Genomic DNA, 15,964 nt, shown 5'->3' with positions numbered 1-15,964 from the left:
ACATACGCCAAAATCTGAAAATTCTTTCATGAATTACTTCAATTTTTCTATTCTGAAAAAAATATTTCCAAATATTGCTTCAAAAATTACTTCTGAAAATGTTTCCGAAAGTCCTGTATTCCGTGAGAATTTCTCCAAGAATCCTCGAAGATTTTTTCTGGAAGATAATTGAAATTTCCGACGGAATTCTTAGAGGGATTTTCAATTGCATTCTTAAAAGAATTAGGCTTCCGAGCCTGTTGGAATGAGGCTTTCGAGCCTCTTGAAAGAAGGTTTTCGAGCCTGTTGAAAGGAAGCTTTCGAGCCTCTTTAAAGGAGGCTTTCGAGCCTCTTGAAAAGAGCCTTTCGAGCCTCTTGAAAGGAGGCTTTCGAACCTCTTAAAAAAAGGCTTCCGAGTCTCTTGAAAGGAGGTTTCCGAGCCTCTTGAAAAAAGGCTTCCTAGCCTCTTGAAAGGTGGCTTCCGCGCTTCTTAAAAGGAGGCTTCCGAGCCTCTTGAAAGGAGGTTTTCGAGCCTCTTGACAGGAGGCTTACGAGTCTCCTGAAAAAGGCTTCCGAGCCTTTTGAAAAAGGCTTCCCAGCCTCTTGAAAAGAGGCTTCCAAGCTTCCTGAAAAGAGGCTTCCGACTCTGTTGAAAGGTGGCTTCCGAGTCTCTTGAAAGGAGGCTTCCGAGCCTCTTGGAAAGATGCTTCCGAGCCTCTTGAAAGGAAGCTTCCGAGCCTCTTGAAAAAAGGCTTTCGAGCCTCTTGAAAGGAGGCTTCCGAGCCTCTTGAAAGGAGGCTTCCGAGCCTCTTGAAAGGAGGCTTCCGAGCCTCTTGAAACAAGGCTTCCGAGCCTCTTGAAAGGAGGCTTCCGAGCCTCTTGAAAGGAGGCTTCCGAGCCTCTTGAAAGAAGGCTTCCGAGCCTCTTGAAAGAAGGCTTCCGAGCCTCTTGAAAGAAGGCTTCCGAGCCTCTTGAAAGAAGGAGGTTTCCGAGCCTATTGAAAGGAGGCTTCCGAGTCTCTTGAAAGGAGGCTTCCGAGCCTCTTGAAAGGAGGCTTCCGAGCCTCTTGAAAGGAGGCTTCCGAGCCTCTTGAAAAAAGGCTTCCGAGCCTCTTGAAGGAAGGCTTCCGAGCCTTTTGAAAGGTTTCCGAGCCTCTTCAAAGAAGGCTTTCGAGCCTCTTGAAAGGAGGCTGCCGAGCCTCTTGAAAGGAGGCTTCCGAGCTTCTTGAAAGGAGGCTTCCGAGCCTCTTGAAAGGAGGCTTCCGAGCCTCTTGAAAGGAGGCCTGAGCCTCTTGAAAGGAGGCCTTGAGCCTCTTGAAAGGAGGCCTGGAGCCTCTTTAAAGGAGGCTTCTGAGCCTCTTGAAAGGAGGCTTCTGAGCCTCTTGAAAGAAGGCTTCCTGAGCCTCTTGAAAGGAGGCTTCTGAGCTTCTTGAAAGAAGGAGGCTCTGAGCCTATTGAAAGAAGGCTTCTGAGTCTCTTGAAAGGAGGCTTCCTGAGCCTCTTGAAAGGAGGCTTCTGAGGCCTCTTGAAAAAGGCTTGAGCCTCTTGAAGGAAGGCTTCTGAGCCTTTTGAAAGGTTCTGAGCCTCTTGAAAGAAGGCTTGAGCCTCTTGAAAGGAGGCTGCTGAGCCTCTTGAAAGGAGGCTTCTGAGCTTCTTGAAAGGAGGCTTCTGAGCCTCTTGAAAGGAGGCTTCTGAGCCTCTTGAAAGGAGGCTTCTGAGCCTCTTGAAAGGAGGCTTCTGAGCCTCTTGAAAGGAGGCCTGAGCCTCTTGAAAGGAGGCTTCTGAGCTCTTGAAAGGAGGCTTCTGAGCCTCTTGAAAGGAGGCCTGAGCCTCTTGAAAGGAGGCTTCTGAGCCTCTTGAAAGGAGGCTTCTGAGCCTCTTGAAAGGAGGCTTCTGAGCCTCTTGAAAGGAGGCTTCTGAGGCCTCTTGAAAGGAGGCTCTGAGCCTCTTGAAAGGAGGCTTCTGAGCCTCTTGAAAGGAGGCTTCTGAGCCTCTTGAAAGGAGGCCTGAGCCTCTTGAAAGGAGGCTTCTGAGCCTCTTGAAAGGAGGCCTGAGCCTCTTGAAAGGAGGCTTCTGAGCCTCTTGAAAGGAGGCTTCTGAGCCTCTTGAAAGGAGGCTTCTGAGCCTCTTGAAAGGAGGCTTCTGAGCCTCTTGAAAGGAGGCCTGAGCCTCTTGAAAGGAGGCCTGAGCCTCTTGAAAGGAGGCCTGAGCCTCTTGAAAGGAGGCTTCCGAGCCTCTTGAAAGGAGGCTTCCGAGCTTCTTGAAAGGAGGCTTCCGAGCCTCTTGAAAGGAGGCTTCCGAGCTTCTTGAAAGACCAAGAAAGCATCGAGACTTTTGAAAGAAAAAACAGAAAAAAATTATAGAAAAAAGCTTGGCTTCCAGGCCTTTTAAAAGAAAGTTTTCGAACCTTTTAAAATGAGGCTTCCGGGTCACTTGAAAGGAGGTTTCCGAGCTGCTTGGAAGGAGGCTTCCGAGAAGCGTAGAAGGTTTTTTCCAATTTTCTTGCAACGAAGCAACTGAGCTTTTCGGGAAAAATGTCTCTCAAATGGAGGCTTTCAAATTTGTAGACTCTAAATTTCATTCTGTTTTAGTCTAGTAGATTGCATAGAAGATTTTTAAAATTTGTTCATTCGAGGTTTTGCCCTTTTGATATTTTGTCTCACAGCCCTTCATCCATTCATCCACAATCAGGATTCAATAGGCCATGATTTACCGATCGCCATGTATATTAGACAAAATTTAGAAATAAAAAAATACAAAATTGTCAAAACTTTATCAAGAAGTTTTGATCAAAATTGTAATTCATCCGCCATTAAGCATTTCGTTCGAGGTACCCCTGGGCTCGGCGAAGGTACCCCCAGGGGTACATGTACCCCAGGATGAGAACCGCTGCTTTAGGAGAAAGCTTCTTAGTTGTCGACTAAGCGTGACTAAACAGGATGGCAGGGCTGGCTGTGACAAATTCTATTTCTCTTAAAAAGTTCAATGCATGTCAGATTACTTGGAACAATATCTCCTTTTTCTCCTTAACTCCTTTGCCTACACAACATTTTCAATAACTTGATAATAATCATTGGTTTTCGGACAAGTGGTTTCCACAACATTTTTTCAAGGACTATAATTAATTCGTCTTCTTGGAAGTTTCGTTCGTGTGCTTAACCCCCTTTTAATTTCCCTTCTTCCAGGTCGCTTCGCTTCATTGTGATTCTGCCAGTGCTGATTTGCTTCATCTGCACCATCCTGAGCATTCTGATCATATTCCAGATCTACACCTAATATTTGCTGCAGCGGTAGTCACCGCTGGATGATGGTTATTGACGTCAATCGGAAGCGGGAAACGGGTGAGGACGAATCTCGTCGCCCGGTTTCTCTAGGCTTGCAACTCGCAAGCGTCTTCCGTCAATCAATAGCACATCGTTCGAGCGGAGACTACTCGTTGATTCGAAATTTGGAACCACACCAAAACCAACTTGCAAACCTGCACTCAATACCAGCCAGAATACTACTGATGATAGCAGATCTTCGATTAGCTCGTAAGTAGCATGCACGTGAAGCAGACATTTGTCCGGCTTTTTGTTTAGGGAAGCTGAAAAATTTCCAAACTAAATATAAGTGGAGCGCTGTTCTTTTACGGTGTTAGCGAAGGCGCAATGGACAAAACGCAAAATTTGTCTCCAGGGTCTCTACTTTTAACAATGATATAGTAATACAGATGAAAGTAAAGGTCACATTCACTCACAATACACTAATATGTACGTCTAGAATTTGAGAAAGCAAACCTAAAATTGTAGGTTATATAATTAGCTGTAATATTTCGATAAGGAACCCTAGAACAAGAAACAAAAACATGCTAGCCCATTGTGAAGAAAAGTATTTTACTCTCAGATTTTAGAATGTTTCATTATTTTTCTCAAGCTTTTTGAGCGGACGGAGTGATAAAATCACAGGAAATGATAGAAGAAAACATCAATGGTGCTGGAAGTTTTTAACACTTTCGTGAAATATGAGATTATATTATGCAACCATTCTTATTTTGCTTTTGATTTGGGTTTGCAACAGAAACCTGTCAATGTTAAGTCTGTTAGCATTTAACCGAGAGCCGGCGTTTAAGTTTCGCTCTTAATTTATTACTGAACTATAATAGGTTTAAATTTAGTACCATTATAAATAGTCATCATTTAATTTGTTAACTGCTATTTTGCATACGTAAATCGTTATATTTAACGTAACATTGCAACTGACAGAAAATATATTATTTTCTTATATTTGAAACTGCTCGTTCCATATTTTGTAAGGCTTGTACGCGAGAGGTTGGATATGAACTGAATTATAGACAAAAAAAAACACAGGAAAAGCATTGCTTTTAATGAACCTAAAGAAAACTTAATTATTTTCCTCAATTATCCGAGCATTACAAACTAATTGAAGCTTACTCTCAAACACTAACCATCCTATTGCTGATAGATTTTAGTGGGCGGTACGCAAAACTCCTCTGGTTTTAAATATTTTCCTCTTGCATAACATATTGTGTCGACGTTTGATCAATTCCGAATGAATACAACTTTTTCAGTCGAATAAAAAAAAAACAAGAAAACAAACTCAAGCCTAACAAGACCTTAAAAGATAACGAAACTATCACTGCGCTATTTTCAAGATTTATTCTAGTGGTAATCGTATAGAAGTTATGTAGTAGAGCAACCGCGTCAGGCAGCCGATGAAGCTGATGAATGGTATCAAAACAACTAAAATGTATGGATTACAACAACAGATGAAGTAGAAGTCATAAATCGTAAATAGCTTAGCTACTCTTTTTACGCCAGAAATTAAGATTATGAAAACAAGAACAAATTGTGGCATTTGGACACATTGAAAATCATTGTCGGTCTTTATTAATTTTTGAAAGAAACACTTCCCCACATCTGACTAATTGTTTGCAACCAATCATATATTATGCTCAATGCGAACGATTCACAAGCGACATTTATTTCTGAGACTATGCCCAGTCAATCACATATCACATAATAATGCATAGACGTTGTCTCAAACAGACTGTCGCCACGACTATATCGCTGGGTCGCTGCTGATCGCTGATCCATTTAAGTTTTCACATCAATTGGGACAGTCGCGTCGCATGTCTTTGGAGGAACCTTAATTCATTTGTTTATCGATAGTATTTTGCATGCTGTATTTGCGTATTTACAGAAGCCATCGGACGCGCATGGTGTGCGTTTATTTTACGGCTGGGTGGATTTTCTTCCCTTCTACAAATCTGTTCGGTATAATCTCTGACGGGTTTATATAGGGGTAATGACGGCTTTGGCAGGTTTTGTTCTATTATTGGCAAGAGGGTTTTTTACGACTGATTATGCTCAAATTTGGCCCAAACATTCTTTGCATATCAAAGAATATTGTGGCCAAATTTCATAAAATTCGGTCGACAAAAACCCCCCTGCCAATAATAGAACAAAACCTGCCAAAGCCGTCTTTTTCTTTCTTTTTTTTTATTTGCTAATTATCTAATACATGCATTCATCTCTTAGACTAGGTGTTCCGTGTTTTCTTAACACTATCATCCTTATTTGCTATGTTACGCTTTTAGTTATTATTAATACATTTCAATTGCCTCTGGCAGTTAAAATTTTTTCCTCTGGTTGAATTGAACCATGTAGGAATTACAATGTTTTCAACTTAAACTAAACTTAACCTATTTTATACTAAGGGTACAAGGAGTTAATCGTTGCAATAGAAGATTGCAACGATTTTTGTCTAAAATTGGAAATTATTTTGTTGGACATTTGTTGCAATGTCTCAATATTAGAAATTCTATGAAGTTCATTGGTACTATACCACGGAGGCAAATTCAGAATAATTTTCAAAATTTTATTTTGAATCCTCTGGAGTGTCTTCTTTCGGGTATTTTTGGTATCCATATTGGCACAGCATACAACATGGCTGGTCTAAAAAAATGTTTGTATATCAAAAGTTTGTTCTTAAGACAAAGTTTAGATTTTCTGTTTATAAGTGGATAAAGACGCTTAATATATTTGTTACATTTGGCTTGAATGCTTGAAAGTAAATTTTCAATCCAGCAGAAGTCCTAAATATTTAGCTTCGCTAAACCAATTAATTGGAACCCCATTCATTGTTACAATATGTCTGCTAGAAGGTTTTAAATAAGAAGCTCTCGGCATACTTGTGTGCGAAAAGTATAAGCTGAGTTTTGGAAGCATTTGGGGAAATTTTCCGTTTTTGCAAGTTAGTGGAGAAAATATCCAAACTTTTTTTGCAATCTACTACAATGACACGAAGGCTTCGCCCTTTGGCTGAAAGACCTGTGTCATCTGCAAACAAAGATTTTTGACACCCTGGTGGTAAATCAGGTAAGTCAGAAGTAAAATGTTATACAATATGGGCCCCAGTATGCTGCCTTGGGGACACTAGCCCTTACAGGTAATCTATCAGATTTAGTATTCTGATAGTTTACCTGCAGCGAGCGATCTGATAAATAATTTTGGATCAGTTTAATGATGTACAGAGGAAAATTAAAATTCATCAATTTTACAATCAAACCTTCATGCCAAACACTGTCAAATGCTTTCTCTATATCAAGAAGAGCAACTCCAGTCGAATATCCTTCAGATTTGTTGAGCCGAATTAAGTTCGTAACTCTTAATAACTGATGAGTGGTTGAATGCCCATGGCGAAAACCAAATTGCTCATCAGCAAAAATAGAATTGTCATCAATATGAACCATCATTCTATTTAAAATAATCTTTTCAAACAGTTTGCTTATTGAAGAAAGCAAACTGATTGGGCGATAACTAGAAGCCTCAGCTGGATTTTTGTCCGGCTTCAAAATTGGAACAACTTTGGCGTTTTTCCATTTATCTGGAAAGTATGTCAATTGAAAACATTTGTTAAATTAATTAACCAAAAAAAGGATGAAGAGCTCTTATAAAGTTTTTTGATAAGTATGTAGAAAAAACCATCACCACCCGGTGCTTTCATATTTTTAAATTTTCTAGTAATAGATCTCACTTCATCCAAATTGGTTCCCAACGAAGGGTCAAAACATTCTCTTGATTGAGAATGTCTTCGAAGCTCCGTGTAACCTGATCCTCAATTGGACTAGTGAGACCTAGACTAAAATTATGGGCACTCTCGAACTGCTGAGCAAGTTTTTGAGCCTTTTCGCCATTTGTTAATAAAATTTTATTTCCTCTTTAAGCGCTGGAATTGGCTTTTGAGGTTTTTTAAGAAGTTTTGTTAATTTCAAAGGGTTTCGAACTGGGATCCAACTTCGAGACATTATTCTTAAAGTTGGTATTTCTCAGAATAGCGAAACGTTTTTAATTTCATTTTGCAAATCTCGCCAAATAACTTTCAACGCGGGATCGCGAGTTCTTTGGTATTGCCTTCTTCTCACATTTTTAAGACGGATCAGTAGCTGAAGATCGTCGTCAATAATAATGGAGTTGAATTTAACTTCACATTTCGGAATTGTAATGCCTCTGGCTTCGACAATTAAATTTGTCAAAGATACGAGAGCATTATCAATATCACTTTTGGTATCGAGAGGAATATCAACATCAAAATTCCTATCGATATACGTTTTATAAATCCCAATCAGCTCTATGATAATTAAAAGTAGAGCTGATTGGATTATAAATGGCTTCTTGTGAGATTTCAAATGTCACAGGAAGGTGATCAGAGTCAAAGTCAGCATGAGTTACCAATTGGCCACACAGCTGACTTGAATCCGTTAAAACTAAATCAATTGTAGAAGGATTTCGACTGGAAGAAAAACAAGTTGGTCCATTGGGATATTGAATAGTATAATATTCCGCAGAACAATCTTCAAATAAAATTTTACCATTGGAATTGCTTTGAGCATTATTCCATGAACGGTGTTTGGCATTGAAGTCACCAATTACGAAGAATTTTGATTTGTTGCGAGTCAGAATTTGAAGATCAGCTTTCAACAAATTCTTTTGCTGCCCATTGCATTGAAAAGGCAAGTAGGCTGCAATGAAGGAAAATTGTCCAAAATTTGTTTCAACAGAAACTCCCAAGGTTTCAAAAACTTTGGTTTCAAACGAAGAAAATAATTTATGTTTGATACGTCTATTAATGACAATGGCGACCCCACCACAGGCGCTGTCAAGACGATCATTTCTGTGGATAAAATAGTTTGGATCTCTTTTAATGGAGAGTCCTGGTTTTAAATACGTTTCAGTTATAATGGCAATATGCACATTATGAACTGAAAGGAAGTTGAATAATTCATCTTCCTTACCCTTTAGAGAGCGGGCATTCCAATTTAGAACTTTCACACAATTATTTGGATCCATTGAAACGGAGTCCGATAACAATTTTTGTGTGTACTTTATACCAACCTGAACAGCTTCAGGAATGGTATTTGCTTTGAACATTGCATCAATCATGTGATGCAATTGTTCAGTTAAAAATCGAATCGGAAGCAGTCATGCTACCTGAATCGGCAACATGACCGTTATTTTCCGTTGGGACATGGGTATAAACCTCATTTTGAGAAGAGAAATTTGGTCTACCAGCAGCGATGTTTGCATACGTAGGTACATTGGAAAAATTGGAATTTACTGAAGTGCTTGCTACCCGTTGACGAGCGGCAAAATTTGTTTGTGAATTGTGGTGGGTATGAATTGCTCGACCGGTAACCGGTTTCGAAATTTGAGCATTTGAAAAATTTCTACCCGTCGAATCTGGGATCCGATTGGAATTTCCCGTCATCAATTTTGCACGGGAATTCAAAACTTTTTTGCGTGAAGGGCATTCCCAGAAATTGGATTTATGATTGCCCCCACAATTTGCGCACTTAAATTTATTGAATCTTCTCTCACAGGACATGCGTCCTTGGCGTGAGAGGTTCCACCACAAATCATGCATTTAGCATCCATGTGACAATGTTTGGTTCCATGACCCCACTTTTGGCACTTACGGCACTGGGTGGGGTTTTGGAAATTTCCCCCAGGCCTGCGGAAATGTTCCCATGTAACACGGACATGAGACATAATACAGGCCTTTTCCAAACTTTTCATATTATTTAGCTCACTTTTGTTAAAATGAACTAAATAAAATTCTTGAGAAATGCCCCTCTGGGAAGTACCAGAATGGGATTTCTTTTTCATCTTAATTACTTGGACTGGTGAAAATCCAAGTAATTGAGAAATTTCAAGTTTAATCTCATCCAGTGATTTGTCATCATTGGGGAGACCTTTCAAGACGACTTTGAACAATCGCTCAGTTTTGTCGTCGTATGTGAAGAATTTATGGCGCTTCTCAGTTAAATAGTGAAGAAGACGTTTGCGATCGTCAAAGGATCCCGGCAAAACGCGGCAGTCACCCTTCCTAGCAATCTGAAATGAAACCTTGATCCCCTGAAGGTTACTCAAAATCTCATTCCGGAAGCCAGAAAACTCGGCAACAGATACCACAATTGGCGGAATCTCTTTGCTTTTTTCGCATGAATCGAATCACCTGGGCTAGAGGTAGATTCGATTTGCCCTATGTCATCCTTAATCAATTCGTACGGCTTGCTCAGTCCGATGGGAGAAGAATTATTTCCGATATCAGAGTTAGAAGGAATATCTGAATTCTCCAGCTTCCTTCTATTTTTTCCGCGCTTGGGCAGGACGGTCTTGAAACCTTGTTTCTTTGAAGGAAGTGGAGAATTCAGAGACTCCCTTCCTCTTGTTTTTGTTAATACTCATTGCTGAGCGTGGAGACGTGACCTTCTAAGAGGTTTTTTCCCAGGACGGTGTCCCTGCAGGATTACCACCGCTTGTCGGAATTTTACTTCCACAAACGGGTCCAACGTAAAACGAAGGCACGGGTCCTTGCAAAGATCGTAACGGGATCAGTGGGTACAAATAGCGCTAAGAAGCACCGTTGAAATTAAAATAGCTTCGGGTAGTATTAAAAACTTCCTTCCGCAAAGAGAGAAAGAACCGCACAGCATGAAAGCACGATGCGGTCTGTGCCAAAGCCGTCTGTTCCCCTAATATGTTCCCACATGAAATCACGAGTGAAATTGTGAAAACTGTTTATGACTAAAATTCAAATTTGTTTGATGGCTGTTCACAACGCGCAGTTCCGTATACTAGTCAGGACAACGTCGGCCGGGTCAGCTAGTAAACTCTATATTTTCCACATTTTTCCCCAACGAACTGAGGTTCATTGCTTGATATTGCATTGGAATCACAGATCTCACAGAGATCCCTTCTAGAGACCATGCGTCTCCTTCAGTAGATTTTGAAGCTTATACACAACCATTCGGTTCGCTGAGCGTTTGTCCGCCATCGCAACTCTAAGGGGCCCCTCCGACATGTTGTACAACCTTGACTCCAGGAAATTTAGTTTGGTCGGGGTAAAGTCGGGCCGTCTGTGGGCAAGTTGTGTTGGTCCCTAAGGCTCAGGCTCATACATGATCCCATTGACGCTTCCATATCAATGTGATACGACTGTCACTGTCGCTAGGCGACTGCGACTATCTGGCATTGTGATTTTGTCGGGGAGTCACTGCACACATGATTCAAAAGAGCTGAGCAGAATAATATGCGTACGATTTAACAGTTTTCCATGGCTCCACTCTAGATGCATACCAGTGGGTTGACATTGTTTTTCCATGGGGAATTGGTCTTGATGGTATTTTAAAAAACTGCATTATTACATGCCGAAGATTATTTTTCAGAATAAAGTGGTGTATGGACGAAACTTCCGCAACACTTAATGCAAATTTATACTAGCCCCAGAAGCACCTAAAATATTTTTTCAGGTTTTTAGGCATTTTTTTCAGCTAAATCTACTAAAAAATCATAGAATAATCCCTCAAAACATCCTAGTAACAATGACGAAGTGGTAGATAATAGTCTGAAGAAGCTATTGACGACTAATACTTTTATTATGTGGAGTAAAATTGATGCATTCAGACGGCATTTCTACGAAAAAGTCTGAAAAATCACAAATCTCGTTTGATGCACCTCTAAATCTCCATGGATTTGGTTGAAAAATGGTCATGAAACTCCATTCAAGATACTCATTGAAATATAGAGGTGGATGAGGGTCTCACACTTCAGTACACTGCCATGTGCTAGCTTAGCAACTACTACGCGTGTGCTGAGTCAGTACATTAGCATTACTCCTTGTAAAAAAAGACTAACACGATGATACTTGTATGCCCATGGAAACTCTCAGCATGGTCTTGCTTTACAGTCATGCGTCTTACCGCTAGGCTAAGGAGATTTAGGGCTTCCATTTCTTCCTGGAATCAACTTCCCGGGAAACGGGAAATGAAATAATAATTTCTCGGTATTTCTCGGGAAATAAAAAAACGCTCGAAACTTATTCTTTGTCGTTAAATATGATTTTGAAAAAAAAAATACTTGAGCAAAAAATATGCATTCGACTTCAGAGATGCTTGCTACTTTGTCTTCAAATGATGAAAGAGTTGTTGAAAGCCTGAGAAAGAGTTTTGTTAAGTTCGAAAAGCGTTAGATCCTTCTACAACGCATTTCCCGTAATAAGTATCAGCATCTGTTCTGGCTCAAGAGTAAGGTCTGCAGCGTCCTGATGAGCTCCGCTTGATGATATTTTACCATATTTGTTAAAATACTTTTTCAGGCTGTGTCTGCATTTATTCGCAATTCTGGGGCAACGGCGGCTTCAAGTGATTCTCTTCTATTATCGCCGAAATATTCCTAACATGAGCTATTCCTAAACTCGGCTACATATTTTTTTAGTACAAACAATCTTCTGGTCAAGTTTGAAGGATAAACCATTTTTATTTATGTACTGTCACTTGAGCACATTTTCGACTTTGAATGAATTTAAAGCAGATGAATGAAAATATTTGAAAAAAAAAAAAATTTCATTCGAAATAAAAAAGGAACATTTTTCTTTCTCGATTGTCGTATTTCAATAAATTACCCTAATTTACAATGTTATGAAAACTCATATGTTAATATGTACGTTATGTGGAAGATATTGATTTGGAAAATATATTGGAGGTAACCACTTTCCCTTCGATGGGACTCGAACCCATGACCCTACAGTACGCTAGACTGGTGCTTTAACCAACTAAGCTACGAAGGACCGTCCAATTTGGGAATCTCGAGCTCGTTCAGTAGCCGCTAGGTTGCGAATGCCGACGGGTGATCCTTCGTAGCTTAGTTGGTCAAAGCACCAGTCTAGCGTACTGTAGGGTCATGGGTTCGAGTCCCATCGAAGGGAAAGTGGTTACCTCCAATACATTTTCCAAATCAATATCTTCCACATAACGTACATATTCACATATGAGTTTTCATAACATTGTAAATTAACGTCCAAGTCGGGTGGTTTAATCCCCTAAAATAGGCAATTAACTTTGATTGAACTGAAATTATCCTAGCTATAATATTTTTTTCAGTCAAACTTTGTTTGAAATGCCGGGCAGCACCTAAAACGCATCAAATTGCAAGAGTTTTGAGTGTATTTGTTGGAAGACAGTAAAAACTGTGGTCAGGCCTTGCCCTATATGGGAGAGACCGGCTGAATAAAAAAAAATCCACCAAGTGGTTGAAATAGTTGGAGAGGGCGAGAAAATGCCTTCGAACTAGCTTTATGGCGTCATATGTCCTATCTACAAGAAAAGGGCACATACTCGATTGTACTATTCGGGTTTTAAGAGCATTGAGTTTATTACATATCTTGCATATATTATAAGAACCTAGCCTAAATACAAAATTTCATAAATGTTGCTGCACGGGAACTAATCAATTTCGATAAAAAGTAATAATTTCGCGTGTTGAACAGCCCTAACATGATGTTACTATGGGACGAGCTGCCAACCTGTGAGCTAACCGCCAAACAGTCAAATTTCCAATAACTTTCGAAATGGATTTTAAACATCAAATTTGAAATTGATTATTTTAAAAGACCAACATGATTGAAAAAAATAAAAAAAATACAATTTTTGAGGTATAACACTCCTCAACACCGCTACAAGGTAATCGTATTTCGGGCAATCACCCGTATGATCATTCATTATCCTTATAATTTGACAGGTGTTTATTATTTTTGGAATAGAACAGAACATTAATCATGATTAAGTCGAGTTACCTACAAATACAAAATCAAAGTCATCATTTTTTCACCAATACAGTGTTCATAAATCTGTTTGATCCAAAATTTTATAAGGATTCATAATATGTAATAACATGCATATGTTTTCTGAATTTTATTCAAGTTTTCTTCAGTAAAAAAAAAGTACGTCAAAACGTCACGTCGGAATGTGTTTCTCACTTGTCACTTATGTCGTTTTCGGTTTTATACCTGGGTCAGGTCCGACCCCGACTCTGAATAACCGAACGAAAAACCAATCGGGGTTGAGTCAGTATGATATATCATATATCAGTATATCATCTGTTTTGTTTTCAGTTCGGACTTTTATCAGCTGGCAAAAACAGACATATTTTATCTATTGAATTTTGTTATGAGTGTTATTTTTTTTCTTGTTTTATGAATTATGTGGGAAATCAGATGTTTCCTCTGTTAATAGGACAGGGCCAAAGGTGCTGGTTGAAAGAGATGGCGCCACAACATTTGTAGTAAAATGAATTTTCTTGTATGGACAAATCACCCGTTCTCACTAACTACGCATCACAGCGATACGTGACCTAGGTAGAAAAGCTTCAATTTTTTTTTCTGATTTTTTATACCCCTATTGCATTTTGCAACTTTAAATAATAAATGAGATCTGATTACTGCTCCATACTAAACTCAAGCGGTTTACTACAAATTTCTTTATGACTGCTCTCCACCTAGAGTGTACAAAAGTAACATTCAAAACTTACGCTATTCAACGACAGTTGTCACTGCTGTATATGCAAAATTACATTGATAGAAAACGAAGCATCGCCACCTCTCGCTTGATAGTGTCAATATCGCAATTTATACCAGCAGGTGTACAAGTGTTGTTGAAATGATTTGAAAGGGCCTCAAGCGGAATTTTAGCTAGAATGCCACTGGTCTCGTCCTATTATTTAATTTAAAAAATGACTATTAATCCATCAATAATGTTATGTAATTAAGAGCTTGTGATGAATGACGAAGGCAATGTGGATTGTCGTAAAGGAATTTTGACGCCCCGGAACATTTCGTGTAATTACCGTACTGTGCCCTTATTCCATCAGCGCCTAATTCCGTTCACGCAAGATAAAATAATAAATAATGAATAATTTTTGTATAAAAATAACAGAAATATATTTTTGTAATTTTCTATGGTTATGTATGCATGAAATGAAATGAAAAGCAGCGTTATTTTTAGCGATAAATAGTGAAAATTTCAACACAATTTGTTGGTCGTCACTACAGGCGCCATGTTGATTGTTTTCATTAACACACTTGCTATGAACGTCTGTCATAATATTTAAGCCATAATAGAAAATTTGCCTTGAATTTGAAACAAAGCAGCGTAACAAGATATAAAAGGTAACATTGTAGTATACTACCTAATCGTTGTCTGTATTTTACCGATATAAAATGCTGAAAAGTGAAAAAATATCTTGACCGGAATAAGGGTACATCTAAATCAACTCGTTCCTTATTCCGTTCTATGGGTCTGGAGGATGGATTCCGAAAATTCCATTCGTGAGAATATAATCTATGAGTAAGAAAAGGTACATCGTACATTAATGAAGCCATATGAATGATGAACTTTAGTAATTCTATCCTGCAAGCAGTCAGACCGAAAGGAACTCCGTTAAAAACTCTACGGAAAATGCTTATGCATGGCGGGAAACGTAGTTTTTTTCAGTTCATGATGAATGACGAATTGTCAAGTGGTTGCTGGACAACGTTAAAAAGGGCTTCCGATGAATACGGATAGTTTTAAACAGCACAACCCATTTTGTTATAGCGTTCTTGTTCTTGAAGCTTTATCCGGATATTTCTTGGCAAGTTTCGAGTCCACTACTAAACACTGCCGTCTCTGAGCTACAAAAAAGATTATCAGAAAAAAATATTTTAAGCTCTTTTTTAGTGGAATGTATTCAACCGTCTATGATGAGTTTAGTACTCTCCATTTAATTACACTACGTTTTGTTATCTTTGCAGATAATTATTTCGACCGCAACTGTGTGGAGAGTGTTTAAAACTCGTCTGAGACGATTGAAATAATCCGAAATCCGTGAATATTTTGTAGAAGGGGTTTCCGGTGTTTTAAAGAATACTGAACAAATATTTAATTTGAACGAAACAGCGATACGAACAATTCCAAACAAACAGAGACATTGTTTTGGAAGATTTAGGTCAAATTATAGGCCTAGTATGCAGGCTCAAATCAAAATTACATTGAGGATAGAACGGGGAACTCCGATAGTGAATCGTATCTGTCCTTATCTGTGGTACCTAATGCTACTGGGCAGCTAGCATTAGTGTTCATGTTAAACTCGAATGGTGAGTGAAACAAACGAAAAAACAACCAACTTAGCTAAACTAAGAAAATATCATTCATTGTATTTTAAGTTCGAAAGAAAATAATATTATAAGTTTTTTTATTTTCAATATTAAGGCATGAAAAGATGAATTTGTGAGAAAACTTATGTTTGAAATTAACATCTCCAAGAAATCAAATGTTTTTCGTGATTGGAATTAGGAACACTAATGAACGGATTTGGAACAATGCCGTTTCAGATGATTGGAATTAGGACCACAAATTTGCTCAAGTTTATTTTCACTATTGGATCCTAAGTCTATGAATGCATCCCAATATATTTTATTTTCAATTGTATATAGAAAATGATACTATGTATCGAAAGTGCAGCTTCAAAATACTTAACGGCTATTTTTAGAGTTTTTAGACATGACAGACGTGAACGGAATAAGGGCACAGCACGGTATGCCAATCCGTATTTCCCGATAAACTATTATGCTGATTATATGTGGCTTCCGAGTGCCAGCGAGGGACTCTA

The 15,964-nt window shown here is 38.8% G+C and overlaps 1 protein-coding gene across 4 annotated transcripts in view; it reads left to right on the top strand.

The window, feature by feature from the left end:
* The window catches only part of LOC134210787 (rho-related BTB domain-containing protein 1), a 136,800-nt gene extending 131,949 nt beyond the window's left edge, over positions 1 to 4,851 (top strand). For all 4 annotated transcript variants that reach the window (XM_062687061.1, XM_062687060.1, XM_062687059.1 and 1 more), the window contains one exon: positions 3,164 to 4,851. The gene's annotated coding sequence lies outside the window, so the exon portion shown is untranslated. The remainder of the gene's footprint in view (positions 1 to 3,163) is intronic.
* Positions 4,852 to 15,964: the final 11,113 nt, after the last annotated feature.

The sequence above is a fragment of the Armigeres subalbatus genome, chromosome 2, assembly GCF_024139115.2.
Source record: "Armigeres subalbatus isolate Guangzhou_Male chromosome 2, GZ_Asu_2, whole genome shotgun sequence".
Classification (NCBI taxonomy): Eukaryota; Metazoa; Arthropoda; class Insecta; order Diptera; family Culicidae; genus Armigeres; species Armigeres subalbatus.
The sequence above is the reverse complement of the archived record's forward strand: the minus strand, read 5'-3'. Positions and strand labels throughout refer to the sequence as shown.